Here is a 6,903-nt window from a genome sequence, read left to right as displayed (position 1 = left end):
TTTTTCTTGGCTGACGTCTTAGAAAAAATGGTATTGAACCAACAAATCAAAGAAAGGGTTCCAAGATCTGAAAATTAAGGAGGTGGGGAGAAATAGGGTGTTTTAATTTTGTTTGTGATTTTTCCGTCCTAGGTGAAGCAAAGTATTGCTCAATGGATTATCGTAATTCTAGATATCCTACCTGGCTAAATCCGGTGATCTTATTAAAATGCCCTTTCAAAAGCTCCAGGATTTCTTCACCTGTCACAATCCCAGTATCTCCTCCCTGTATAAATGTATTAATCTCATAGCAGTAGCTCCCAGTTTCTTCTTGTGCTTTTCAAAGCATATTATAAATGGAATTTGCCTGTTTTCTTCAGTTTGCCACTCTGGTCCCTTGTCTTGCCTCATCTTTTGACTCGACTTACCATCTCCATGCTAGCTATCTTTAAAAGCTGCCATTTTTGTCTTTCTGTGGGCTAAAGGTACTGGAACACCTAATTACACTAATTCTTCATCTTCCTTTATGCTCCATACGTCTTCTCTAGATGGGAGTCATCGGGGAGCGTTACCTTCTCCGAAATAGCTTCTTAGAGAGGAGTACTGCAGTCCTTTTTGGGGAGAGTGTGCCATCAAGCATTGAGCTAAAGCTGAGCAGTTGTGCTTTGTTTTTCAGAACCAGGAATTACTACGTCTTTCTGCTCTTGCTTTGAGTGACTCTTGTCACCGACTCCGGAACAGCTCCCACATCTCCGTGCCAGCAGAAAGCACCAGCGGGAGATCGCGCTAAGGAGAGCTCGGGAGAAGCCCTGAGCACCGTGGCAGCGGACACTGCAACAGGTAGACAAATAGTCGTCTTGCCCCTGGGGAGTCTGACTGCGGGAATGGGCGAGGGGGATCATCACGGCCTCCCGCCGCCGACTCCTCGCCGATACCAAAAGGCGCTCGAAGCCCCGCTCCGGCTGTGTGGAGGGGATGGGAGAAGCGACACGGGAGCCCGTGACTCAGTGCGGGCTTGGCTGCGGGCGCGGCTGTCAACGCGGCGGCGGTGCTGCGGCGGAGGCAGGACAGAGCAGGGCCGACCCAGGCGGGGCGGGGCGGCGGGGACGGGGGCCGGACTGCCCCGCCCCGCCCCGTCCCGCCCCGCCCCGCCGGGCTGCCCCGCCCGCGCGCCCTCTCGCCGCCCGCGCCGCCGCGCGCTCAGTTGCTGTCCGGCGGCTGGAGGGAGCGGTGGGCTCGCGCCGCTGCTGCCGCGTGAGTGTCCTTGCGGGGCGGGGGCGGCGCTGGGGCTGCGCGGGGGCCCAGCGGGGTGCGCTCGCCGCCGCCGGCCGCCGCGGGATAGGCGGCGTGTGGAGGGCAGCCTGCGGCGTCGCTTCGCGGTGTCTTTCCCGCGCTTTGGCACGCAGGGCTGGGCGGGATGGGGATGGGCTACGGGATGCTTTCTGCCTATCTGTTTCCCGGGACCCCTGGTTGCACCCGCGTGCCATCCTCTCTCTGTTTGCTCCTTGTTCCTCCCTACTTTCGTCCGCCGCCTGCATCCGCATCTCTAGTCCTTGTCCCCATCCGCACCTTGATGTGTCTCATCTCCAGATCCTCGGGATGTACGTCTTACCTTGCATTGCCTGACCCCCAAACTTCCTGGCTGTGTCTCACACCACCTGTTCCCCAAACCGTCTGCGTGTGCTCCACACCGCGTGGTGCTCGTCCCTGCAAGCCCTCTGGCTATGCATCACACGCACCTGAGTTCATCTTCTAGCCTTGAAGAACAAGTCGCACCAAGAATGAGGCATGGAGATGGTCTCCATCTTGCACTGAAGGATTTAATTTGCACATCAGTGATTTCATTCTTGAAAGATTATTTTCCCTCCACACCCCTCTGAAAGAAGAGTGGTCTCTGGCGTCAAGAAAGGGAGGCTTCTTTCTTTGCAGAGGCAAAAGCTAGAGGCAACCAGGGGAGAGGTGTGGCCCACATGCTTAAAATGATTATATTAAAATGCAGGGCTGGAGGGATGATGTCTAGTCAGGGGTTGTCTGGCAAGTTGGAAGGGCGGCTGTCTGGCTCACTGCCTTCCTCCTCAAAATTCTCTGGTGCCATGCATGGCAAGTCCATCCTTAGGGACTAGCAGCGGCGGTGAGCTTCTGAGCTGAGGAAGAGGGTGGGTGCCGATTTGTGTGGTGTAGGGGGCTACACTGGGCCAGTCTCTTGGACCTGTCCTTTGCAACCATGGATGTTGTGTATGATGTTTGATCATTGTAAGTATACCGATGCCGAACTTGTATGTACGTTCTAAGTATGTTGGTAGTTTGGTTGGGTTTTGGCTGTTGTGGTCACTAAAACAGAGCTATGTGGTGCTTGAAAAGGTGTAGTGAGGCTGCAAACCAGCACTTACTGATTTCTTTCCTTGCTTATATAGAGAATTAGGTTCAGTTAGCTAAAGCTGTTTGGACAGACCAGAAACCTTACAGTTGGGTATGAGTACTCCCTTCCGCCTAATGTAACTTGATACTACCCAGACTTGTGTGTAGGCCTTTACTAAATGTTGCCATGTGGGAGAAGTTTGAACGAGTTTTTCAGGTTGTCAGGAGCAGCCTGGGAACAGCGTGCTGCCTGACTTGTCCTGCTGCTCAACATCTAATGTACTGCCCTGGAAGCTTTCAAGCTGCCTTGGAGCTGCCTCAGGTAAAGGTAGCATCACTGTTTATTGACAGAGTGTTAGGCAGTATGGAGGTATTGGGGAATGGGAGCACTCATACTTCCATGTTTGCTTGAAAAAGTACAAAGACCTAGGTGAATGTAGGCTTAAAGCCCTCATGGGCAGACCCTCTGTTGCAAGTGCAGGGAATAGTATAACTCTATATTATTTCATTATAATGTGTCAATCAACTTTCCATTAAATGGTATTTATTTACCAGTAGAGTGAGGCAGGTTATGGTACAGGAAGCAGTATTCATGGAATGTGTTGGGAAAGATGCCATGGCATTAGTCAAATAGTACATGCCAAATGGAATTTAGCTAGTTAGGAAGTTTGCTGAATGCTCTGAAATACCTATAAACTAATTACATACCAGTAGAAGAACTATTCAGCTATATTTCTGTATCCTGATATGACTTGATGGCCTTTGCTGAGTGCACTCCCCTTGTCATGCTGTGCCCTTCCTGGCTTTGTTTCGCTCTGCTGCAATAAATCAGGAAGTGGTGTTTTTTTTTCCCTACCTTGGACTCCTGCTCTTCTTTTTGAATCTACTTCTGTCCAGTGCTTCTCCATTAACACTTATGTCTTCCTCTGGCCTACCCCTGGCCATCTGCTTAACACATGGATTTCTGTAGGTGTGGGCAGGTGTGGAGAGAAGTGCCTGGGATAGGCATGAGAAGCAGGTGTGCAGTGAGGGAAACGGGACGATGTCACCTCTGTGCTGTGTTCAGGTGCAGAAGGTGGAAGGGAGCCAGGATCCCTTCCTGGATCTTCATTAGCTGCTTGTGAAATCATGTTTGTTACAATATGGGTCTAACTTGGCAGTCTTCGAGTGTCATCTCTCCCTCGCTGATGCCTCTCTGCTCTATGATGGCTGTCAGAAGCCAACACCCTGTTATTCTAGTGAAGGCTGGAATAAGCAACTTGGTCTGCTCCAGCCAAAATGACATAGTTTAGCTCCCAGCTATGGGTTAAACTAATCCAACTTGCTTTGTCTGCAGCAGATTAAGGATAATTTGTAAAATAGTAGTGGAGCTACGGCATGTAAGCCTGGATGTATAGATGAAGTGGAGTCTTCTATACTAAAAATAATGTTGTAGCCCAGCATTCATACTGACTTCAGATTAGTTGCTGGTCAATTTAAGCTACTTTCCAAAGCACGCCACCAAATCATGGAAGCCACCCCTGAGTGGAGTAAGGAGTAATGAGTAGGAACTAAGCACTGGGAAACTCAGAGACAGTTCCAACATTAAGAATTGTTGCCATAAAAGAGATATAAAGCGTACCACAAAGCTTCGTGGTTGCCTTAGGTTTAATTTTAGGATCTTTCTGCTCAATTACTTTATATGTTATTTAAACATTTGATAGTTACTCTGCATTGTTGGACAGTGCTAATAAATGGGTCCCATGCACTTGTCAAGAGCATTTCAGACAATGCCGAAGCTCAGTGATGTATTTAGAGGACAAATGCAGCCTAAATGGTGAAAAGTAAACCTCCATTAAAATAGCAGATTACTACAACAAAAATGTTGCATCAATAAAATATATAATTAATTTTCAGAGTCTGATTGTACCTTTAGCAGCACAACTTATTTTAAAATGAAGAAAATGAAAGACAGAGGTCCTGTGATTGTTTTATTTCTTGTAGCCTGTAGTCACATGCTCCTTTTACAAGAAGTTTTGTGAAGTTGCAAGTAATGTAACCATTAAGAACTTTTTTCTCCTTCTGATACTTAGTTGAAATCCAAAATGTAAAAACTAATTTAAATGGAAATTAAATATGTAAATTTGCATTGATGGGTGACACCAGGGAAATTCACATGTCTCTTCTTTGTCTTTGATTCCAGTGTTTATTGCTGCCCATTGCTAGAAATACTAGATAGAATTGCTTTACTATTTTTGTGGGGGTTTGCCTCTCTTTACAAAATTCCTGTAGCAAAATGTTTTCCACACATCTGTTGATATATGATATCAAAGGAGAGCCACAAAGACATCAGTGTTGGAGCAACTCTCCTGCAAAGACAGGTTGAGAAATTTGGGGGTTGTTCAGCCTGAAGAAGAGATAGCTCCAGGGGAACTTATAGCATCATTTGAAGATGACCTATAAGATGGCTGGGGAGGAACTGTTTACAAGAGTGTGTAACAATAAGAAAGGGGAAATTATTTCAAATTGGAGCAGGGTAGATTTAGGTTGAATGTCAGGAGGAAGTTTGTTACAATGAGCATAGTGAAATACTGGACTGGGTTGCCCGGAGATGTGGTGAAGGCCCCATCTTTAGAGATGTTCAACATCAAACTCGATGGGGCCCTGAGCTACTTGATCTAATTGGCAGTGTTGCTGCTTAATAAAGGGGGGTTGAAGAAGATGACCTTTAACAGTTTCTTTCAGCCTGATGCACTTTATGATTCTATGACTTTCTGTTTTATCTGCAAGTATTTTGCTATTTATGTTCTGTATGCTTAAAATAGTTACATGAAACATTTTATCACAGAAGATGCTGAGTCGAAGAGACCTGTAAGCACTTCATAAACTGAGTGAGAATACACAGTTTAGAGCAGCACAGTTCTAAAATTGTCTTAGTTCTGAATAAGAATCTGAGGAACTGAATTTGGTAACATTTTTAACATTGAATCCTGAGCTACCGCACAAAACTAATCTCTTAATAACTACTTGTAAAGCCTGCACAGTTCAGAGCAAGTTCTTGGTTCTATCTGCAAAGTGACACAGATGTCACAAAGAGGACAAATATGGGTATCAATAAACTTTATGGAGCATGGCATTTGTCAGAAGCAATGGAATTCAGATTACCCCTCTTAACTGTGTCAAGGCTGCATTACTTGTCATGGTAAAAGCAGTGAACATTGCCTCTTATCTCCACTCCACTCATCATATCAGCTTAGACTGATGTTGTAAATTTCACCAGCATTTCTTTTATCTTGAGTGTTTTTTGCCCTTGTGTTACCTCTCTGTTGCGCTGGTATAACCTTTGGTGAAAGCTGGTGCTGTAAAGCATTGAGGAAGTAATCTGGGTTAAAAATACTTTTCTTTTCTGCAGGGCTGTCTCACTGGCCCTGGATGTGTTTCTCAATATGTTTTATTATGCAGCTAGAAAATGATTGTTCCAGCACAAGTGAAGGATATGAGTAATGGAGGGATAGGTTGATTAAAATGACATTGCTTCCATTAAAAGCACTCTCGGCAAACTTACCCCGTAAAAAGTCAGACTTGCTCTACTTGAGCAGCCATGCTGAAGAGAAACTGATTGTAGCAGATTTCTGAATTCCTACATGATACTGGTGTGTGTTTAATTGTATTGTGAATTCTTTGTAGTTTAAATTATCTTTTACATTGGTAGGGAGCCTTACACACTGAGCCTCATGCCTGGAATCTCTATCCAAAGTCCTTTTGTGTGAATATGAGTGTAACTTTGTGTGGCATTCTGCAAACATCTGTAAAAGGAATAGAAAGGACAGTGCAAAAAGTTACATTTCTACAAGCGTCTTCTGAAGTGGAATTCAAAACAATGCCCCTGTCTCAGTGATGGAACAGTGGACTTATGGGTATATCTGAGATGAAAATGCAGCTTACTAAGAATAACTCTATTCCTTTTATTCTTTGTTTTCTAATGAAAGAAGGGGACAAATCTTACTGGAGTCTGAAACACAGATCAGTTTGTTGATTTGGAAATAAATTGCATTGTATCATCAGTCCTGAAGTGGCAAAAGCCTGATTCAGTGCTTCTCTGTATGCCTTTAGAGTACTGCTTGTGTTGGTACTGTGCCCTTTCTTTCAGGAAAATTATTTGACAATATTTTTTTTAATATGGTTTTGCATGACCTGTTAAGAACTAAAGTGCCTGGAAATTGCAGTCAAAACAGATGTCTATATTAACGTTTTTATTAATTTAGTAACTGATCAGAGTGCAGTGAGACTGAGAAGGAGAGTATTGTAGTTTAGAGTTGTTGTCACTGATGGAAGAGAAAAGATCTTTTTGTCAAGTGTACCTGATTTATACTTTTTTATCGTGAATACTTTACAGCCAAATTTTAATTTTATTTTCCATTGGCTGAAAAGTATCAGGGTTATTGTTTGGATGTGCTCATTTATTCTGTTAAGTACTGCAGTATTTGTTTACCATGTGACATTATGACTAGATGGAGATGGGCAGCACGGAAATGTCTATGATCTCTTCAGAGAAGTAATACCTGATAATGTTGCCTTCTCCTGTAC

The 6,903-nt window shown here is 44.7% G+C and overlaps 1 protein-coding gene across 2 annotated transcripts in view; it reads left to right on the top strand.

The window, feature by feature from the left end:
* The first annotated feature begins 704 nt into the window (after nt 1–704).
* The window catches only part of ELOVL7 (ELOVL fatty acid elongase 7), a 29,549-nt gene continuing 23,350 nt past the window's right edge, over nt 705–6,903 (top strand). Inside the window, exon 1 of one of the 2 annotated variants that reach the window (XM_064140419.1) lies at nt 705–819. The gene's annotated coding sequence lies outside the window, so the exon portion shown is untranslated. Of the gene's footprint in view, nt 820–2,642; nt 2,660–6,903 lie in introns of those variants that run through there. The other variant, XM_064140422.1, reaches the window with a different exon arrangement.

This window comes from Pogoniulus pusillus, chromosome Z (genome assembly GCF_015220805.1).
Source record: "Pogoniulus pusillus isolate bPogPus1 chromosome Z, bPogPus1.pri, whole genome shotgun sequence".
Classification (NCBI taxonomy): Eukaryota; Metazoa; Chordata; class Aves; order Piciformes; family Lybiidae; genus Pogoniulus; species Pogoniulus pusillus.
Note: the sequence above shows the minus strand (reverse complement) of the source record. Positions and strands in the feature narration are given on the sequence as shown.